This window comes from Schistocerca piceifrons, unplaced genomic scaffold, assembly GCF_021461385.2.
Source record: "Schistocerca piceifrons isolate TAMUIC-IGC-003096 unplaced genomic scaffold, iqSchPice1.1 HiC_scaffold_579, whole genome shotgun sequence".
In the NCBI taxonomy this organism is placed as follows: domain Eukaryota; kingdom Metazoa; phylum Arthropoda; class Insecta; order Orthoptera; family Acrididae; genus Schistocerca; species Schistocerca piceifrons.
In genome coordinates, this window is record NW_025728820.1 from 94 (window position 1) to 18265 (window position 18172).

Genomic DNA, 18172 nt, shown 5'->3' on the forward strand with positions numbered 1-18172 from the left:
GAAGAACCGAGAACGCAGCACTCGCCGGTCCCCACTAGGACGCTCGCATGATGTTCTGCAGACTAGCGTCGGCTTGGCCTCACAAGTTGCTGTGTCCAGGTGCCTCCGAGGCACTGAGCTTTAACGACAAGGAGTGCTGCCTATCGTTGCAACAGCTGCAGCAACACCGCAATCAACTGGGCCGGCAGTGCGCGTGTAGCAACAGAAACACGTTACCCAGGAAGTACAGTGTCTCTACGTCTAATATTGGGTACGGTATTTACCCAGTTTCCAGGACCAGTGGTGCACCCGTGCCTCGGTAGCGCAGTAGGCAGCGCGTAAGTCTCATAATCTTAAGGTCGTGAGTTCGATCCTCACCGGGGCATTTAATTTTCTGTGACTGATGGTGGCGCTGTTGCTAGGGCGCCAACGTAGTTCTTGTTTGTTATCCACAACTTTTCAACGCTTCAGCGGGAAAATGTTTACCTCCTGTTATTGCTACTTACAGCTTCCCTTTTCCTCTTCTCCCAGCAGAGCATGAAGCCAAAAGCATTGCTCTGCGGCGTTTGAGGTGCGCGCCTTGCCAGTCAGTCTGTGCAAAGATGCTCGCAAAGAGAGAAGGGCGCCGACGCGGCACTCGACACGAAATGCGACAAGCGACCGTACGAACGGTCGAACGAAACGGCCGCATCCGGTGTGGTCTAGTGGCTAGGATACCTGGCTTTCACCCAGGAGGCCCGGGTTCGATTCCCGGTACCGGAACGGAATTTTTTCCACACGAGTCGTGACAAGTTTGAGCTGTCCGAGCGGCCGTTTCCCGTCCTGCTCGCAATATAGCTACTGTTTCGTGACCGTCAGCAGAATATAGACTAGGGAAGCAGACGCACGACGACCATAGAAATGGTGTACGGCTTCATGCCACCAGTTTCCAGCGTAGGGCTGAGCAACTGCATCTGCTGGGGCCCGTTAGCTCAGTTGGTTAGAGCGTCGTGCTAATAACGCGAAGGTCGTGGGTTCGATCCCCCCACGGGCCACTGCTCTTTTACTACTACGAAAAGGCAGCGCCGATTTCAGCTGGCGAGTGTGATGACCAAAAGATCATCACCCTGCGTGGAAGTTGACAGAGGATCCGAACCCGACTCGTCGGGAAGCGCTACATCATTCACTCGGCAATGGCCATAATATCTTGAATACACTGGTTCTCAACCGATAAAGAGAAAATGAAAGAAAATGTCCGATTGCCGATGCGCAACCACTTTGGCCCCTGTCAGTACTTGGGCGGGTGAGCGCATGGGAACACAGGGTACTATTGGCAGTTTTACTTCCTATTTTTGTTTCTCCTTAGTTTTCGGAGCTGCAGCCCGATTCGGTCAGGGAGACGCCACCGTGAAATGAAGGGGGCGTGCTGTGTGTCCATCGCCTAGCCTCACCTCTCTTTACCTCTCTCAGTCGTTTCTCGTGCTTGTCGTTTTGATATAGGCCGATTTGAGAGCGTCAGCTCTCGCGTCAGCCGAGCAAAGTCGAGACAAGTCGAGACACACTAAGGGCTGGTATGCAGCGAGTAGGAGGCCGGAAAAACAATAATTTAAGAGCGCGTGGCAAAAGTACTCATACGCGAAATTAAAAGCCTGCTGCGGTGGCCGGGAATCGAACCCGGATCAACTGCTTGGAAGGCAACTATGCTGACCATTACACCACCACCGCACAAGCGAGCGCCCCGCCTCCGCGCTGTGTCGGCTTCCCGCCTGTCGGCAGCGGCCGAAGGTGATCGTACCTGGCAGGCGCATTTCGAGGTAGGCTAGGGGAGCACATCCAGACGCATTCGGACAGCGTATCCGCGCACATTTCGCATCCTTTGGCAAGAGTCGGCGCCGGCGAGGACCGCGTTCTGGCGGCATTTTTAAGCAGTGCAGTGCAGGATTCAGCGTCTGCAGCATCTTCTCCACAGAATGCTACGGCGCTTGACGGCAGTCCCACTTTCCCTTGAGACATCTGCTCGGGAAGCAGCGTGAAGTTGCCGCTGGCCCCAGCATCGGTGGTTCAGTGGTAGAATGCTCGCCTGCCACGCGGGCGGCCCGGGTTCGATTCCCGGCCGATGCATCATTTTGCTTTTCCCGCGATAATGCTGCCGTGTGGCTTGCGCGCTTGAGATGCACGATCCGCAAGAATATATAGCTGGATTCCCTTGAGAAGAACCGAGAACGCAGCACTCGCCGGTCCCCACTAGGGACGCTCGCATGATGTTCTGCAGACTAGCGTCGGCTTGGCCTCACAAGTTGCTGTGTCCAGGTGCCTCCGAGGCACTGAGCTTTAACGACAAGGAGTGCTGCCTATCGTTGCAACAGCTGCAGCAACACCGCAATCAACTGGGGCCGGCAGTGCGCGTGTAGCAACAGAACACGTTACCCAGGAAGTACAGTGTCTCTACGTCTAATATTGGGTACGGTATTTACCCCAGTTTCCAGGACCAGTGGTGCACCCGTGCCTCGGTAGCGCAGTAGGCAGCGCGTAAGTCTCATAATCTTAAGGTCGTGAGTTCGATCCTCACCCGGGGCATTTAATTTCTGTGACTGATGGTGGCGCTGTTGCTAGGGCGCCAACGTAGTTCTTGTTTTGTTATCCACAACTTTTCAACGCTTCAGCGGGAAAATGTTTACCTCCTGTTATTGCTACTTACAGCTTCCCTTTTCCTCTTCTCCCAGCAGAGCATGAAGCCAAAAGCATTGCTCTGCGGCGTTTGAGGTGCGCGCCTTGCCAGTCAGTCTGTGCAAAGATGCTCGCAAAGAGAGAAGGGCGCCGACGCGGCACTCGACACGAAATGCGACAAGCGACCGTACGAACGGTCGAACGAAACGGCCGCATCCGGTGTGGTCTAGTGGCTAGGATACCTGGCTTTCACCCAGGAGGCCCGGGGTTCGATTCCCGGTACCGGAACGGAATTTTTTCCACACGAGTCGTGACAAGTTTGAGCTGTCCGAGCGGCCGTTTCCGTCCTGCTCGCAATATAGCTACTGTTTCGTGACCGTCAGCAGAATATAGACTAGGGAAGCAGACGCACGACGACCATAGAAATGGTGTACGGCTTCATGCCACCAGTTTCCAGCGTAGGGCTGAGCAACTGCATCTGCTGGGGCCCGTTAGCTCAGTTGGTTAGAGCGTCGTGCTAATAACGCGAAGGTCGTGGGTTCGATCCCCCCACGGGCCACTGCTCTTTTACTACTACGAAAAGGCAGCGCCGATTTCAGCTGGCGAGTGTGATGACCAAAAGATCATCACCCTGCGTGGAAGTTGACAGAGGATCCGAACCCGACTCGTCGGGAAGCGCTACATCATTCACTCGGCAATGGCCATAATATCTTGAATACACTGGTTCTCAACCGATAAAGAGAAAATGAAAGAAAATGTCCGATTGCCGATGCGCAACCACTTTGGCCCCTGTCAGTACTTGGGCGGGTGAGCGCATGGGAACACAGGGTACTATTGGCAGTTTTACTTCCTATTTTTGTTTCTCCTTAGTTTTCGGAGCTGCAGCCCGATTCGGTCAGGGAGACGCCACCGTGAAATGAAGGGGGCGTGCTGTGTGTCCATCGCCTAGCCTCACCTCTCTTTACCTCTCTCAGTCGTTTCTCGTGCTTGTCGTTTTGATATAGGCCGATTTGAGAGCGTCAGCTCTCGCGTCAGCCGAGCAAAGTCGAGACAAGTCGAGACACACTAAGGGCTGGTATGCAGCGAGTAGGAGGCCGGAAAAACAATAATTTAAGAGCGCGTGGCAAAAGTACTCATACGCGAAATTAAAAGCCTGCTGCGGTGGCCGGGAATCGAACCCGGATCAACTGCTTGGAAGGCAACTATGCTGACCATTACACCACCACCGCACAAGCGAGCGCCCCGCCTCCGCGCTGTGTCGGCTTCCCGCCTGTCGGCAGCGGCCGAAGGTGATCGTACCTGGCAGGCGCATTTCGAGGTAGGCTAGGGGAGCACATCCAGACGCATTCGGACAGCGTATCCGCGCACATTTCGCATCCTTTGGCAAGAGTCGGCGCCGGCGAGGACCGCGTTCTGGCGGCATTTTTAAGCAGTGCAGTGCAGGATTCAGCGTCTGCAGCATCTTCTCCACAGAATGCTACGGCGCTTGACGGCAGTCCCACTTTCCCTTGAGACATCTGCTCGGGAAGCAGCGTGAAGTTGCCGCTGGCCCCAGCATCGGTGGTTCAGTGGTAGAATGCTCGCCTGCCACGCGGGCGGCCCGGGTTCGATTCCCGGCCGATGCATCATTTTGCTTTTCCCGCGATAATGCTGCCGTGTGGCTTGCGCGCTTGAGATGCACGATCCGCAAGAATATATAGCTGGATTCCCTTGAGAAGAACCGAGAACGCAGCACTCGCCGGTCCCCACTAGGACGCTCGCATGATGTTCTGCAGACTAGCGTCGGCTTGGCCTCACAAGTTGCTGTGTCCAGGTGCCTCCGAGGCACTGAGCTTTAACGACAAGGAGTGCTGCCTATCGTTGCAACAGCTGCAGCAACACCGCAATCAACTGGGCCGGCAGTGCGCGTGTAGCAACAGAACACGTTACCCAGGAAGTACAGTGTCTCTACGTCTAATATTGGGTACGGTATTTACCCAGTTTCCAGGACCAGTGGTGCACCCGTGCCTCGGTAGCGCAGTAGGCAGCGCGTAAGTCTCATAATCTTAAGGTCGTGAGTTCGATCCTCACCCGGGGCATTTAATTTTCTGTGACTGATGGTGGCGCTGTTGCTAGGGCGCCAACGTAGTTCTTGTTTGTTATCCACAACTTTTCAACGCTTCAGCGGGAAAATGTTTACCTCCTGTTATTGCTACTTACAGCTTCCCTTTTCCTCTTCTCCCAGCAGAGCATGAAGCCAAAAGCATTGCTCTGCGGCGTTTGAGGTGCGCGCCTTGCCAGTCAGTCTGTGCAAAGATGCTCGCAAAGAGAGAAGGGCGCCGACGCGGCACTCGACACGAAATGCGACAAGCGACCGTACGAACGGTCGAACGAAACGGCCGCATCCGGTGTGGTCTAGTGGCTAGGATACCTGGTTTTCACCCAGGAGGCCCGGGTTCGATTCCCGGTACCGGAACGGAATTTTTTCCACACGAGTCGTGACAAGTTTGAGCTGTCCGAGCGGCCGTTTCCCGTCCTGCTCGCAATATAGCTACTGTTTCGTGACCGTCAGCAGAATATAGACTAGGGAAGCAGACGCACGACGACCATAGAAATGGTGTACGGCTTCATGCCACCAGTTTCCAGCGTAGGGCTGAGCAACTGCATCTGCTGGGGCCCGTTAGCTCAGTTGGTTAGAGCGTCGTGCTAATAACGCGAAGGTCGTGGGTTCGATCCCCCCACGGGCCACTGCTCTTTTACTACTACGAAAAGGCAGCGCCGATTTCAGCTGGCGAGTGTGATGACCAAAAGATCATCACCCTGCGTGGAAGTTGACAGAGGATCCGAACCCGACTCGTCGGGAAGCGCTACATCATTCACTCGGCAATGGCCATAATATCTTGAATACACTGGTTCTCAACCGATAAAGAGAAAATGAAAGAAAATGTCCGATTGCCGATGCGCAACCACTTTGGCCCCTGTCAGTACTTGGGCGGGTGAGCGCATGGGAACACAGGGTACTATTGGCAGTTTTACTTCCTATTTTTGTTTCTCCTTAGTTTTCGGAGCTGCAGCCCGATTCGGTCAGGGAGACGCCACCGTGAAATGAAGGGGGCGTGCTGTGTGTCCATCGCCTAGCCTCACCTCTCTTTACCTCTCTCAGTCGTTTCTCGTGCTTGTCGTTTTGATATAGGCCGATTTGAGAGCGTCAGCTCTCGCGTCAGCCGAGCAAAGTCGAGACAAGTCGAGACACACTAAGGGCTGGTATGCAGCGAGTAGGAGGCCGGAAAAACAATAATTTAAGAGCGCGTGGCAAAAGTACTCATACGCGAAATTAAAAGCCTGCTGCGGTGGCCGGGAATCGAACCCGGATCAACTGCTTGGAAGGCAACTATGCTGACCATTACACCACCACCGCACAAGCGAGCGCCCCGCCTCCGCGCTGTGTCGGCTTCCCGCCTGTCGGCAGCGGCCGAAGGTGATCGTACCTGGCAGGCGCATTTCGAGGTAGGCTAGGGGAGCACATCCAGACGCATTCGGACAGCGTATCCGCGCACATTTCGCATCCTTTGGCAAGAGTCGGCGCCGGCGAGGACCGCGTTCTGGCGGCATTTTTAAGCAGTGCAGTGCAGGATTCAGCGTCTGCAGCATCTTCTCCACAGAATGCTACGGCGCTTGACGGCAGTCCCACTTTCCCTTGAGACATCTGCTCGGGAAGCAGCGTGAAGTTGCCGCTGGCCCCAGCATCGGTGGTTCAGTGGTAGAATGCTCGCCTGCCACGCGGGCGGCCCGGGTTCGATTCCCGGCCGATGCATCATTTTGCTTTTCCCGCGATAATGCTGCCGTGTGGCTTGCGCGCTTGAGATGCACGATCCGCAAGAATATATAGCTGGATTCCCTTGAGAAGAACCGAGAACGCAGCACTCGCCGGTCCCCACTAGGACGCTCGCATGATGTTCTGCAGACTAGCGTCGGCTTGGCCTCACAAGTTGCTGTGTCCAGGTGCCTCCGAGGCACTGAGCTTTAACGACAAGGAGTGCTGCCTATCGTTGCAACAGCTGCAGCAACACCGCAATCAACTGGGCCGGCAGTGCGCGTGTAGCAACAGAACACGTTACCCAGGAAGTACAGTGTCTCTACGTCTAATATTGGGTACGGTATTTACCCAGTTTCCAGGACCAGTGGTGCACCCGTGCCTCGGTAGCGCAGTAGGCAGCGCGTAAGTCTCATAATCTTAAGGTCGTGAGTTCGATCCTCACCCGGGGCATTTAATTTTCTGTGACTGATGGTGGCGCTGTTGCTAGGGCGCCAACGTAGTTCTTGTTTGTTATCCACAACTTTTCAACGCTTCAGCGGGAAAATGTTTACCTCCTGTTATTGCTACTTACAGCTTCCCTTTTCCTCTTCTCCCAGCAGAGCATGAAGCCAAAAGCATTGCTCTGCGGCGTTTGAGGTGCGCGCCTTGCCAGTCAGTCTGTGCAAAGATGCTCGCAAAGAGAGAAGGGCGCCGACGCGGCACTCGACACGAAATGCGACAAGCGACCGTACGAACGGTCGAACGAAACGGCCGCATCCGGTGTGGTCTAGTGGCTAGGATACCTGGTTTTCACCCAGGAGGCCCGGGTTCGATTCCCGGTACCGGAACGGAATTTTTTCCACACGAGTCGTGACAAGTTTGAGCTGTCCGAGCGGCCGTTTCCCGTCCTGCTCGCAATATAGCTACTGTTTCGTGACCGTCAGCAGAATATAGACTAGGGAAGCAGACGCACGACGACCATAGAAATGGTGTACGGCTTCATGCCACCAGTTTCCAGCGTAGGGCTGAGCAACTGCATCTGCTGGGGCCCGTTAGCTCAGTTGGTTAGAGCGTCGTGCTAATAACGCGAAGGTCGTGGGTTCGATCCCCCCACGGGCCACTGCTCTTTTACTACTACGAAAAGGCAGCGCCGATTTCAGCTGGCGAGTGTGATGACCAAAAGATCATCACCCTGCGTGGAAGTTGACAGAGGATCCGAACCCGACTCGTCGGGAAGCGCTACATCATTCACTCGGCAATGGCCATAATATCTTGAATACACTGGTTCTCAACCGATAAAGAGAAAATGAAAGAAAATGTCCGATTGCCGATGCGCAACCACTTTGGCCCCTGTCAGTACTTGGGCGGGTGAGCGCATGGGAACACAGGGTACTATTGGCAGTTTTACTTCCTATTTTTGTTTCTCCTTAGTTTTCGGAGCTGCAGCCCGATTCGGTCAGGGAGACGCCACCGTGAAATGAAGGGGGCGTGCTGTGTGTCCATCGCCTAGCCTCACCTCTCTTTACCTCTCTCAGTCGTTTCTCGTGCTTGTCGTTTTGATATAGGCCGATTTGAGAGCGTCAGCTCTCGCGTCAGCCGAGCAAAGTCGAGACAAGTCGAGACACACTAAGGGCTGGTATGCAGCGAGTAGGAGGCCGGAAAAACAATAATTTAAGAGCGCGTGGCAAAAGTACTCATACGCGAAATTAAAAGCCTGCTGCGGTGGCCGGGAATCGAACCCGGATCAACTGCTTGGAAGGCAACTATGCTGACCATTACACCACCACCGCACAAGCGAGCGCCCCGCCTCCGCGCTGTGTCGGCTTCCCGCCTGTCGGCAGCGGCCGAAGGTGATCGTACCTGGCAGGCGCATTTCGAGGTAGGCTAGGGGAGCACATCCAGACGCATTCGGACAGCGTATCCGCGCACATTTCGCATCCTTTGGCAAGAGTCGGCGCCGGCGAGGACCGCGTTCTGGCGGCATTTTTAAGCAGTGCAGTGCAGGATTCAGCGTCTGCAGCATCTTCTCCACAGAATGCTACGGCGCTTGACGGCAGTCCCACTTTCCCTTGAGACATCTGCTCGGGAAGCAGCGTGAAGTTGCCGCTGGCCCCAGCATCGGTGGTTCAGTGGTAGAATGCTCGCCTGCCACGCGGGCGGCCCGGGTTCGATTCCCGGCCGATGCATCATTTTGCTTTTCCCGCGATAATGCTGCCGTGTGGCTTGCGCGCTTGAGATGCACGATCCGCAAGAATATATAGCTGGATTCCCTTGAGAAGAACCGAGAACGCAGCACTCGCCGGTCCCCACTAGGACGCTCGCATGATGTTCTGCAGACTAGCGTCGGCTTGGCCTCACAAGTTGCTGTGTCCAGGTGCCTCCGAGGCACTGAGCTTTAACGACAAGGAGTGCTGCCTATCGTTGCAACAGCTGCAGCAACACCGCAATCAACTGGGCCGGCAGTGCGCGTGTAGCAACAGAACACGTTACCCAGGAAGTACAGTGTCTCTACGTCTAATATTGGGTACGGTATTTACCCAGTTTCCAGGACCAGTGGTGCACCCGTGCCTCGGTAGCGCAGTAGGCAGCGCGTAAGTCTCATAATCTTAAGGTCGTGAGTTCGATCCTCACCCGGGGCATTTAATTTTCTGTGACTGATGGTGGCGCTGTTGCTAGGGCGCCAACGTAGTTCTTGTTTGTTATCCACAACTTTTCAACGCTTCAGCGGGAAAATGTTTACCTCCTGTTATTGCTACTTACAGCTTCCCTTTTCCTCTTCTCCCAGCAGAGCATGAAGCCAAAAGCATTGCTCTGCGGCGTTTGAGGTGCGCGCCTTGCCAGTCAGTCTGTGCAAAGATGCTCGCAAAGAGAGAAGGGCGCCGACGCGGCACTCGACACGAAATGCGACAAGCGACCGTACGAACGGTCGAACGAAACGGCCGCATCCGGTGTGGTCTAGTGGCTAGGATACCTGGCTTTCACCCAGGAGGCCCGGGTTCGATTCCCGGTACCGGAACGGAATTTTTTCCACACGAGTCGTGACAAGTTTGAGCTGTCCGAGCGGCCGTTTCCCGTCCTGCTCGCAATATAGCTACTGTTTCGTGACCGTCAGCAGAATATAGACTAGGGAAGCAGACGCACGACGACCATAGAAATGGTGTACGGCTTCATGCCACCAGTTTCCAGCGTAGGGCTGAGCAACTGCATCTGCTGGGGCCCGTTAGCTCAGTTGGTTAGAGCGTCGTGCTAATAACGCGAAGGTCGTGGGTTCGATCCCCCCACGGGCCACTGCTCTTTTACTACTACGAAAAGGCAGCGCCGATTTCAGCTGGCGAGTGTGATGACCAAAAGATCATCACCCTGCGTGGAAGTTGACAGAGGATCCGAACCCGACTCGTCGGGAAGCGCTACATCATTCACTCGGCAATGGCCATAATATCTTGAATACACTGGTTCTCAACCGATAAAGAGAAAATGAAAGAAAATGTCCGATTGCCGATGCGCAACCACTTTGGCCCCTGTCAGTACTTGGGCGGGTGAGCGCATGGGAACACAGGGTACTATTGGCAGTTTTACTTCCTATTTTTGTTTCTCCTTAGTTTTCGGAGCTGCAGCCCGATTCGGTCAGGGAGACGCCACCGTGAAATGAAGGGGGCGTGCTGTGTGTCCATCGCCTAGCCTCACCTCTCTTTACCTCTCTCAGTCGTTTCTCGTGCTTGTCGTTTTGATATAGGCCGATTTGAGAGCGTCAGCTCTCGCGTCAGCCGAGCAAAGTCGAGACAAGTCGAGACACACTAAGGGCTGGTATGCAGCGAGTAGGAGGCCGGAAAAACAATAATTTAAGAGCGCGTGGCAAAAGTACTCATACGCGAAATTAAAAGCCTGCTGCGGTGGCCGGGAATCGAACCCGGATCAACTGCTTGGAAGGCAACTATGCTGACCATTACACCACCACCGCACAAGCGAGCGCCCCGCCTCCGCGCTGTGTCGGCTTCCCGCCTGTCGGCAGCGGCCGAAGGTGATCGTACCTGGCAGGCGCATTTCGAGGTAGGCTAGGGGAGCACATCCAGACGCATTCGGACAGCGTATCCGCGCACATTTCGCATCCTTTGGCAAGAGTCGGCGCCGGCGAGGACCGCGTTCTGGCGGCATTTTTAAGCAGTGCAGTGCAGGATTCAGCGTCTGCAGCATCTTCTCCACAGAATGCTACGGCGCTTGACGGCAGTCCCACTTTCCCTTGAGACATCTGCTCGGGAAGCAGCGTGAAGTTGCCGCTGGCCCCAGCATCGGTGGTTCAGTGGTAGAATGCTCGCCTGCCACGCGGGCGGCCCGGGTTCGATTCCCGGCCGATGCATCATTTTGCTTTTCCCGCGATAATGCTGCCGTGTGGCTTGCGCGCTTGAGATGCACGATCCGCAAGAATATATAGCTGGATTCCCTTGAGAAGAACCGAGAACGCAGCACTCGCCGGTCCCCACTAGGACGCTCGCATGATGTTCTGCAGACTAGCGTCGGCTTGGCCTCACAAGTTGCTGTGTCCAGGTGCCTCCGAGGCACTGAGCTTTAACGACAAGGAGTGCTGCCTATCGTTGCAACAGCTGCAGCAACACCGCAATCAACTGGGCCGGCAGTGCGCGTGTAGCAACAGAACACGTTACCCAGGAAGTACAGTGTCTCTACGTCTAATATTGGGTACGGTATTTACCCAGTTTCCAGGACCAGTGGTGCACCCGTGCCTCGGTAGCGCAGTAGGCAGCGCGTAAGTCTCATAATCTTAAGGTCGTGAGTTCGATCCTCACCCGGGGCATTTAATTTTCTGTGACTGATGGTGGCGCTGTTGCTAGGGCGCCAACGTAGTTCTTGTTTGTTATCCACAACTTTTCAACGCTTCAGCGGGAAAATGTTTACCTCCTGTTATTGCTACTTACAGCTTCCCTTTTCCTCTTCTCCCAGCAGAGCATGAAGCCAAAAGCATTGCTCTGCGGCGTTTGAGGTGCGCGCCTTGCCAGTCAGTCTGTGCAAAGATGCTCGCAAAGAGAGAAGGGCGCCGACGCGGCACTCGACACGAAATGCGACAAGCGACCGTACGAACGGTCGAACGAAACGGCCGCATCCGGTGTGGTCTAGTGGCTAGGATACCTGGCTTTCACCCAGGAGGCCCGGGTTCGATTCCCGGTACCGGAACGGAATTTTTTCCACACGAGTCGTGACAAGTTTGAGCTGTCCGAGCGGCCGTTTCCCGTCCTGCTCGCAATATAGCTACTGTTTCGTGACCGTCAGCAGAATATAGACTAGGGAAGCAGACGCACGACGACCATAGAAATGGTGTACGGCTTCATGCCACCAGTTTCCAGCGTAGGGCTGAGCAACTGCATCTGCTGGGGCCCGTTAGCTCAGTTGGTTAGAGCGTCGTGCTAATAACGCGAAGGTCGTGGGTTCGATCCCCCCACGGGCCACTGCTCTTTTACTACTACGAAAAGGCAGCGCCGATTTCAGCTGGCGAGTGTGATGACCAAAAGATCATCACCCTGCGTGGAAGTTGACAGAGGATCCGAACCCGACTCGTCGGGAAGCGCTACATCATTCACTCGGCAATGGCCATAATATCTTGAATACACTGGTTCTCAACCGATAAAGAGAAAATGAAAGAAAATGTCCGATTGCCGATGCGCAACCACTTTGGCCCCTGTCAGTACTTGGGCGGGTGAGCGCATGGGAACACAGGGTACTATTGGCAGTTTTACTTCCTATTTTTGTTTCTCCTTAGTTTTCGGAGCTGCAGCCCGATTCGGTCAGGGAGACGCCACCGTGAAATGAAGGGGGCGTGCTGTGTGTCCATCGCCTAGCCTCACCTCTCTTTACCTCTCTCAGTCGTTTCTCGTGCTTGTCGTTTTGATATAGGCCGATTTGAGAGCGTCAGCTCTCGCGTCAGCCGAGCAAAGTCGAGACAAGTCGAGACACACTAAGGGCTGGTATGCAGCGAGTAGGAGGCCGGAAAAACAATAATTTAAGAGCGCGTGGCAAAAGTACTCATACGCGAAATTAAAAGCCTGCTGCGGTGGCCGGGAATCGAACCCGGATCAACTGCTTGGAAGGCAACTATGCTGACCATTACACCACCACCGCACAAGCGAGCGCCCCGCCTCCGCGCTGTGTCGGCTTCCCGCCTGTCGGCAGCGGCCGAAGGTGATCGTACCTGGCAGGCGCATTTCGAGGTAGGCTAGGGGAGCACATCCAGACGCATTCGGACAGCGTATCCGCGCACATTTCGCATCCTTTGGCAAGAGTCGGCGCCGGCGAGGACCGCGTTCTGGCGGCATTTTTAAGCAGTGCAGTGCAGGATTCAGCGTCTGCAGCATCTTCTCCACAGAATGCTACGGCGCTTGACGGCAGTCCCACTTTCCCTTGAGACATCTGCTCGGGAAGCAGCGTGAAGTTGCCGCTGGCCCCAGCATCGGTGGTTCAGTGGTAGAATGCTCGCCTGCCACGCGGGCGGCCCGGGTTCGATTCCCGGCCGATGCATCATTTTGCTTTTCCCGCGATAATGCTGCCGTGTGGCTTGCGCGCTTGAGATGCACGATCCGCAAGAATATATAGCTGGATTCCCTTGAGAAGAACCGAGAACGCAGCACTCGCCGGTCCCCACTAGGACGCTCGCATGATGTTCTGCAGACTAGCGTCGGCTTGGCCTCACAAGTTGCTGTGTCCAGGTGCCTCCGAGGCACTGAGCTTTAACGACAAGGAGTGCTGCCTATCGTTGCAACAGCTGCAGCAACACCGCAATCAACTGGGCCGGCAGTGCGCGTGTAGCAACAGAACACGTTACCCAGGAAGTACAGTGTCTCTACGTCTAATATTGGGTACGGTATTTACCCAGTTTCCAGGACCAGTGGTGCACCCGTGCCTCGGTAGCGCAGTAGGCAGCGCGTAAGTCTCATAATCTTAAGGTCGTGAGTTCGATCCTCACCCGGGGCATTTAATTTTCTGTGACTGATGGTGGCGCTGTTGCTAGGGCGCCAACGTAGTTCTTGTTTGTTATCCACAACTTTTCAACGCTTCAGCGGGAAAATGTTTACCTCCTGTTATTGCTACTTACAGCTTCCCTTTTCCTCTTCTCCCAGCAGAGCATGAAGCCAAAAGCATTGCTCTGCGGCGTTTGAGGTGCGCGCCTTGCCAGTCAGTCTGTGCAAAGATGCTCGCAAAGAGAGAAGGGCGCCGACGCGGCACTCGACACGAAATGCGACAAGCGACCGTACGAACGGTCGAACGAAACGGCCGCATCCGGTGTGGTCTAGTGGCTAGGATACCTGGCTTTCACCCAGGAGGCCCGGGTTCGATTCCCGGTACCGGAACGGAATTTTTTCCACACGAGTCGTGACAAGTTTGAGCTGTCCGAGCGGCCGTTTCCCGTCCTGCTCGCAATATAGCTACTGTTTCGTGACCGTCAGCAGAATATAGACTAGGGAAGCAGACGCACGACGACCATAGAAATGGTGTACGGCTTCATGCCACCAGTTTCCAGCGTAGGGCTGAGCAACTGCATCTGCTGGGGCCCGTTAGCTCAGTTGGTTAGAGCGTCGTGCTAATAACGCGAAGGTCGTGGGTTCGATCCCCCCACGGGCCACTGCTCTTTTACTACTACGAAAAGGCAGCGCCGATTTCAGCTGGCGAGTGTGATGACCAAAAGATCATCACCCTGCGTGGAAGTTGACAGAGGATCCGAACCCGACTCGTCGGGAAGCGCTACATCATTCACTCGGCAATGGCCATAATATCTTGAATACACTGGTTCTCAACCGATAAAGAGAAAATGAAAGAAAATGTCCGATTGCCGATGCGCAACCACTTTGGCCCCTGTCAGTACTTGGGCGGGTGAGCGCATGGGAACACAGGGTACTATTGGCAGTTTTACTTCCTATTTTTGTTTCTCCTTAGTTTTCGGAGCTGCAGCCCGATTCGGTCAGGGAGACGCCACCGTGAAATGAAGGGGGCGTGCTGTGTGTCCATCGCCTAGCCTCACCTCTCTTTACCTCTCTCAGTCGTTTCTCGTGCTTGTCGTTTTGATATAGGCCGATTTGAGAGCGTCAGCTCTCGCGTCAGCCGAGCAAAGTCGAGACAAGTCGAGACACACTAAGGGCTGGTATGCAGCGAGTAGGAGGCCGGAAAAACAATAATTTAAGAGCGCGTGGCAAAAGTACTCATACGCGAAATTAAAAGCCTGCTGCGGTGGCCGGGAATCGAACCCGGATCAACTGCTTGGAAGGCAACTATGCTGACCATTACACCACCACCGCACAAGCGAGCGCCCCGCCTCCGCGCTGTGTCGGCTTCCCGCCTGTCGGCAGCGGCCGAAGGTGATCGTACCTGGCAGGCGCATTTCGAGGTAGGCTAGGGGAGCACATCCAGACGCATTCGGACAGCGTATCCGCGCACATTTCGCATCCTTTGGCAAGAGTCGGCGCCGGCGAGGACCGCGTTCTGGCGGCATTTTTAAGCAGTGCAGTGCAGGATTCAGCGTCTGCAGCATCTTCTCCACAGAATGCTACGGCGCTTGACGGCAGTCCCACTTTCCCTTGAGACATCTGCTCGGGAAGCAGCGTGAAGTTGCCGCTGGCCCCAGCATCGGTGGTTCAGTGGTAGAATGCTCGCCTGCCACGCGGGCGGCCCGGGTTCGATTCCCGGCCGATGCATCATTTTGCTTTTCCCGCGATAATGCTGCCGTGTGGCTTGCGCGCTTGAGATGCACGATCCGCAAGAATATATAGCTGGATTCCCTTGAGAAGAACCGAGAACGCAGCACTCGCCGGTCCCCACTAGGACGCTCGCATGATGTTCTGCAGACTAGCGTCGGCTTGGCCTCACAAGTTGCTGTGTCCAGGTGCCTCCGAGGCACTGAGCTTTAACGACAAGGAGTGCTGCCTATCGTTGCAACAGCTGCAGCAACACCGCAATCAACTGGGCCGGCAGTGCGCGTGTAGCAACAGAACACGTTACCCAGGAAGTACAGTGTCTCTACGTCTAATATTGGGTACGGTATTTACCCAGTTTCCAGGACCAGTGGTGCACCCGTGCCTCGGTAGCGCAGTAGGCAGCGCGTAAGTCTCATAATCTTAAGGTCGTGAGTTCGATCCTCACCCGGGGCATTTAATTTTCTGTGACTGATGGTGGCGCTGTTGCTAGGGCGCCAACGTAGTTCTTGTTTGTTATCCACAACTTTTCAACGCTTCAGCGGGAAAATGTTTACCTCCTGTTATTGCTACTTACAGCTTCCCTTTTCCTCTTCTCCCAGCAGAGCATGAAGCCAAAAGCATTGCTCTGCGGCGTTTGAGGTGCGCGCCTTGCCAGTCAGTCTGTGCAAAGATGCTCGCAAAGAGAGAAGGGCGCCGACGCGGCACTCGACACGAAATGCGACAAGCGACCGTACGAACGGTCGAACGAAACGGCCGCATCCGGTGTGGTCTAGTGGCTAGGATACCTGGTTTTCACCCAGGAGGCCCGGGTTCGATTCCCGGTACCGGAACGGAATTTTTTCCACACGAGTCGTGACAAGTTTGAGCTGTCCGAGCGGCCGTTTCCCGTCCTGCTCGCAATATAGCTACTGTTTCGTGACCGTCAGCAGAATATAGACTAGGGAAGCAGACGCACGACGACCATAGAAATGGTGTACGGCTTCATGCCACCAGTTTCCAGCGTAGGGCTGAGCAACTGCATCTGCTGGGGCCCGTTAGCTCAGTTGGTTAGAGCGTCGTGCTAATAACGCGAAGGTCGTGGGTTCGATCCCCCCACGGGCCACTGCTCTTTTACTACTACGAAAAGGCAGCGCCGATTTCAGCTGGCGAGTGTGATGACCAAAAGATCATCACCCTGCGTGGAAGTTGACAGAGGATCCGAACCCGACTCGTCGGGAAGCGCTACATCATTCACTCGGCAATGGCCATAATATCTTGAATACACTGGTTCTCAACCGATAAAGAGAAAATGAAAGAAAATGTCCGATTGCCGATGCGCAACCACTTTGGCCCCTGTCAGTACTTGGGCGGGTGAGCGCATGGGAACACAGGGTACTATTGGCAGTTTTACTTCCTATTTTTGTTTCTCCTTAGTTTTCGGAGCTGCAGCCCGATTCGGTCAGGGAGACGCCACCGTGAAATGAAGGGGGCGTGCTGTGTGTCCATCGCCTAGCCTCACCTCTCTTTACCTCTCTCAGTCGTTTCTCGTGCTTGTCGTTTTGATATAGGCCGATTTGAGAGCGTCAGCTCTCGCGTCAGCCGAGCAAAGTCGAGACAAGTCGAGACACACTAAGGGCTGGTATGCAGCGAGTAGGAGGCCGGAAAAACAATAATTTAAGAGCGCGTGGCAAAAGTACTCATACGCGAAATTAAAAGCCTGCTGCGGTGGCCGGGAATCGAACCCGGATCAACTGCTTGGAAGGCAACTATGCTGACCATTACACCACCACCGCACAAGCGAGCGCCCCGCCTCCGCGCTGTGTCGGCTTCCCGCCTGTCGGCAGCGGCCGAAGGTGATCGTACCTGGCAGGCGCATTTCGAGGTAGGCTAGGGGAGCACATCCAGACGCATTCGGACAGCGTATCCGCGCACATTTCGCATCCTTTGGCAAGAGTCGGCGCCGGCGAGGACCGCGTTCTGGCGGCATTTTTAAGCAGTGCAGTGCAGGATTCAGCGTCTGCAGCATCTTCTCCACAGAATGCTACGGCGCTTGACGGCAGTCCCACTTTCCCTTGAGACATCTGCTCGGGAAGCAGCGTGAAGTTGCCGCTGGCCCCAGCATCGGTGGTTCAGTGGTAGAATGCTCGCCTGCCACGCGGGCGGCCCGGGTTCGATTCCCGGCCGATGCATCATTTTGCTTTTCCCGCGATAATGCTGCCGTGTGGCTTGCGCGCTTGAGATGCACGATCCGCAAGAATATATAGCTGGATTCCCTTGAGAAGAACCGAGAACGCAGCACTCGCCGGTCCCCACTAGGACGCTCGCATGATGTTCTGCAGACTAGCGTCGGCTTGGCCTCACAAGTTGCTGTGTCCAGGTGCCTCCGAGGCACTGAGCTTTAACGACAAGGAGTGCTGCCTATCGTTGCAACAGCTGCAGCAACACCGCAATCAACTGGGCCGGCAGTGCGCGTGTAGCAACAGAACACGTTACCCAGGAAGTACAGTGTCTCTACGTCTAATATTGGGTACGGTATTTACCCAGTTTCCAGGACCAGTGGTGCACCCGTGCCTCGGTAGCGCAGTAGGCAGCGCGTAAGTCTCATAATCTTAAGGTCGTGAGTTCGATCCTCACCCGGGGCATTTAATTTTCTGTGACTGATGGTGGCGCTGTTGCTAGGGCGCCAACGTAGTTCTTGTTTGTTATCCACAACTTTTCAACGCTTCAGCGGGAAAATGTTTACCTCCTGTTATTGCTACTTACAGCTTCCCTTTTCCTCTTCTCCCAGCAGAGCATGAAGCCAAAAGCATTGCTCTGCGGCGTTTGAGGTGCGCGCCTTGCCAGTCAGTCTGTGCAAAGATGCTCGCAAAGAGAGAAGGGCGCCGACGCGGCACTCGACACGAAATGCGACAAGCGACCGTACGAACGGTCGAACGAAACGGCCGCATCCGGTGTGGTCTAGTGGCTAGGATACCTGGCTTTCACCCAGGAGGCCCGGGTTCGATTCCCGGTACCGGAACGGAATTTTTTCCACACGAGTCGTGACAAGTTTGAGCTGTCCGAGCGGCCGTTTCCCGTCCTGCTCGCAATATAGCTACTGTTT

At 55.1% G+C, this 18172-nt stretch overlaps 41 non-coding genes across 41 annotated transcripts; 33 read left to right on the forward strand and 8 right to left on the reverse strand.

The window, feature by feature from the left end:
* The first annotated feature begins 669 nt into the window (after window positions 1-669).
* Trnae-uuc lies at window positions 670-741 on the forward strand. Its single transcript has one exon. It is a non-coding gene; the product is annotated as a tRNA-Glu (tRNA).
* Window positions 742-939: 198 nt separating this feature from the next.
* Window positions 940-1013, forward strand: Trnai-aau. Its single transcript has one exon. It is a non-coding gene; the product is annotated as a tRNA-Ile (tRNA).
* Window positions 1014-1611: 598 nt separating this feature from the next.
* Window positions 1612-1683, reverse strand: Trnag-ucc. The gene has a single exon. It is a non-coding gene; the product is annotated as a tRNA-Gly (tRNA).
* Window positions 1684-2008: 325 nt separating this feature from the next.
* On the forward strand, window positions 2009-2079 carry Trnag-gcc. Its single transcript has one exon. It is a non-coding gene; the product is annotated as a tRNA-Gly (tRNA).
* A 383-nt stretch (window positions 2080-2462) lies between these two features.
* Trnam-cau lies at window positions 2463-2535 on the forward strand. The gene has a single exon. It is a non-coding gene; the product is annotated as a tRNA-Met (tRNA).
* A 305-nt stretch (window positions 2536-2840) lies between these two features.
* On the forward strand, window positions 2841-2913 carry Trnae-uuc. The gene has a single exon. It is a non-coding gene; the product is annotated as a tRNA-Glu (tRNA).
* A 197-nt stretch (window positions 2914-3110) lies between these two features.
* On the forward strand, window positions 3111-3184 carry Trnai-aau. The gene has a single exon. It is a non-coding gene; the product is annotated as a tRNA-Ile (tRNA).
* A 598-nt stretch (window positions 3185-3782) lies between these two features.
* Trnag-ucc lies at window positions 3783-3854 on the reverse strand. The gene has a single exon. It is a non-coding gene; the product is annotated as a tRNA-Gly (tRNA).
* A 325-nt stretch (window positions 3855-4179) lies between these two features.
* Trnag-gcc lies at window positions 4180-4250 on the forward strand. The gene has a single exon. It is a non-coding gene; the product is annotated as a tRNA-Gly (tRNA).
* A 380-nt stretch (window positions 4251-4630) lies between these two features.
* Window positions 4631-4703, forward strand: Trnam-cau. Its single transcript has one exon. It is a non-coding gene; the product is annotated as a tRNA-Met (tRNA).
* A 305-nt stretch (window positions 4704-5008) lies between these two features.
* On the forward strand, window positions 5009-5080 carry Trnae-uuc. Its single transcript has one exon. It is a non-coding gene; the product is annotated as a tRNA-Glu (tRNA).
* A 198-nt stretch (window positions 5081-5278) lies between these two features.
* On the forward strand, window positions 5279-5352 carry Trnai-aau. Its single transcript has one exon. It is a non-coding gene; the product is annotated as a tRNA-Ile (tRNA).
* A 598-nt stretch (window positions 5353-5950) lies between these two features.
* Trnag-ucc lies at window positions 5951-6022 on the reverse strand. The gene has a single exon. It is a non-coding gene; the product is annotated as a tRNA-Gly (tRNA).
* Window positions 6023-6347: 325 nt separating this feature from the next.
* On the forward strand, window positions 6348-6418 carry Trnag-gcc. The gene has a single exon. It is a non-coding gene; the product is annotated as a tRNA-Gly (tRNA).
* A 380-nt stretch (window positions 6419-6798) lies between these two features.
* On the forward strand, window positions 6799-6871 carry Trnam-cau. The gene has a single exon. It is a non-coding gene; the product is annotated as a tRNA-Met (tRNA).
* Window positions 6872-7176: 305 nt separating this feature from the next.
* Window positions 7177-7248, forward strand: Trnae-uuc. Its single transcript has one exon. It is a non-coding gene; the product is annotated as a tRNA-Glu (tRNA).
* Window positions 7249-7446: 198 nt separating this feature from the next.
* On the forward strand, window positions 7447-7520 carry Trnai-aau. The gene has a single exon. It is a non-coding gene; the product is annotated as a tRNA-Ile (tRNA).
* A 598-nt stretch (window positions 7521-8118) lies between these two features.
* Window positions 8119-8190, reverse strand: Trnag-ucc. The gene has a single exon. It is a non-coding gene; the product is annotated as a tRNA-Gly (tRNA).
* A 325-nt stretch (window positions 8191-8515) lies between these two features.
* On the forward strand, window positions 8516-8586 carry Trnag-gcc. Its single transcript has one exon. It is a non-coding gene; the product is annotated as a tRNA-Gly (tRNA).
* Window positions 8587-8966: 380 nt separating this feature from the next.
* On the forward strand, window positions 8967-9039 carry Trnam-cau. The gene has a single exon. It is a non-coding gene; the product is annotated as a tRNA-Met (tRNA).
* A 305-nt stretch (window positions 9040-9344) lies between these two features.
* Window positions 9345-9416, forward strand: Trnae-uuc. The gene has a single exon. It is a non-coding gene; the product is annotated as a tRNA-Glu (tRNA).
* Window positions 9417-9614: 198 nt separating this feature from the next.
* On the forward strand, window positions 9615-9688 carry Trnai-aau. Its single transcript has one exon. It is a non-coding gene; the product is annotated as a tRNA-Ile (tRNA).
* A 598-nt stretch (window positions 9689-10286) lies between these two features.
* Trnag-ucc lies at window positions 10287-10358 on the reverse strand. Its single transcript has one exon. It is a non-coding gene; the product is annotated as a tRNA-Gly (tRNA).
* Window positions 10359-10683: 325 nt separating this feature from the next.
* Window positions 10684-10754, forward strand: Trnag-gcc. The gene has a single exon. It is a non-coding gene; the product is annotated as a tRNA-Gly (tRNA).
* A 380-nt stretch (window positions 10755-11134) lies between these two features.
* Trnam-cau lies at window positions 11135-11207 on the forward strand. Its single transcript has one exon. It is a non-coding gene; the product is annotated as a tRNA-Met (tRNA).
* A 305-nt stretch (window positions 11208-11512) lies between these two features.
* Window positions 11513-11584, forward strand: Trnae-uuc. The gene has a single exon. It is a non-coding gene; the product is annotated as a tRNA-Glu (tRNA).
* A 198-nt stretch (window positions 11585-11782) lies between these two features.
* On the forward strand, window positions 11783-11856 carry Trnai-aau. The gene has a single exon. It is a non-coding gene; the product is annotated as a tRNA-Ile (tRNA).
* Window positions 11857-12454: 598 nt separating this feature from the next.
* Window positions 12455-12526, reverse strand: Trnag-ucc. Its single transcript has one exon. It is a non-coding gene; the product is annotated as a tRNA-Gly (tRNA).
* A 325-nt stretch (window positions 12527-12851) lies between these two features.
* Window positions 12852-12922, forward strand: Trnag-gcc. Its single transcript has one exon. It is a non-coding gene; the product is annotated as a tRNA-Gly (tRNA).
* Window positions 12923-13302: 380 nt separating this feature from the next.
* Trnam-cau lies at window positions 13303-13375 on the forward strand. Its single transcript has one exon. It is a non-coding gene; the product is annotated as a tRNA-Met (tRNA).
* Window positions 13376-13680: 305 nt separating this feature from the next.
* Trnae-uuc lies at window positions 13681-13752 on the forward strand. Its single transcript has one exon. It is a non-coding gene; the product is annotated as a tRNA-Glu (tRNA).
* A 198-nt stretch (window positions 13753-13950) lies between these two features.
* Window positions 13951-14024, forward strand: Trnai-aau. The gene has a single exon. It is a non-coding gene; the product is annotated as a tRNA-Ile (tRNA).
* Window positions 14025-14622: 598 nt separating this feature from the next.
* Trnag-ucc lies at window positions 14623-14694 on the reverse strand. The gene has a single exon. It is a non-coding gene; the product is annotated as a tRNA-Gly (tRNA).
* Window positions 14695-15019: 325 nt separating this feature from the next.
* On the forward strand, window positions 15020-15090 carry Trnag-gcc. Its single transcript has one exon. It is a non-coding gene; the product is annotated as a tRNA-Gly (tRNA).
* A 380-nt stretch (window positions 15091-15470) lies between these two features.
* On the forward strand, window positions 15471-15543 carry Trnam-cau. Its single transcript has one exon. It is a non-coding gene; the product is annotated as a tRNA-Met (tRNA).
* Window positions 15544-15848: 305 nt separating this feature from the next.
* Trnae-uuc lies at window positions 15849-15920 on the forward strand. Its single transcript has one exon. It is a non-coding gene; the product is annotated as a tRNA-Glu (tRNA).
* Window positions 15921-16118: 198 nt separating this feature from the next.
* Trnai-aau lies at window positions 16119-16192 on the forward strand. Its single transcript has one exon. It is a non-coding gene; the product is annotated as a tRNA-Ile (tRNA).
* Window positions 16193-16790: 598 nt separating this feature from the next.
* Window positions 16791-16862, reverse strand: Trnag-ucc. The gene has a single exon. It is a non-coding gene; the product is annotated as a tRNA-Gly (tRNA).
* Window positions 16863-17187: 325 nt separating this feature from the next.
* On the forward strand, window positions 17188-17258 carry Trnag-gcc. Its single transcript has one exon. It is a non-coding gene; the product is annotated as a tRNA-Gly (tRNA).
* A 380-nt stretch (window positions 17259-17638) lies between these two features.
* On the forward strand, window positions 17639-17711 carry Trnam-cau. The gene has a single exon. It is a non-coding gene; the product is annotated as a tRNA-Met (tRNA).
* A 305-nt stretch (window positions 17712-18016) lies between these two features.
* Window positions 18017-18088, forward strand: Trnae-uuc. Its single transcript has one exon. It is a non-coding gene; the product is annotated as a tRNA-Glu (tRNA).
* Window positions 18089-18172: the final 84 nt, after the last annotated feature.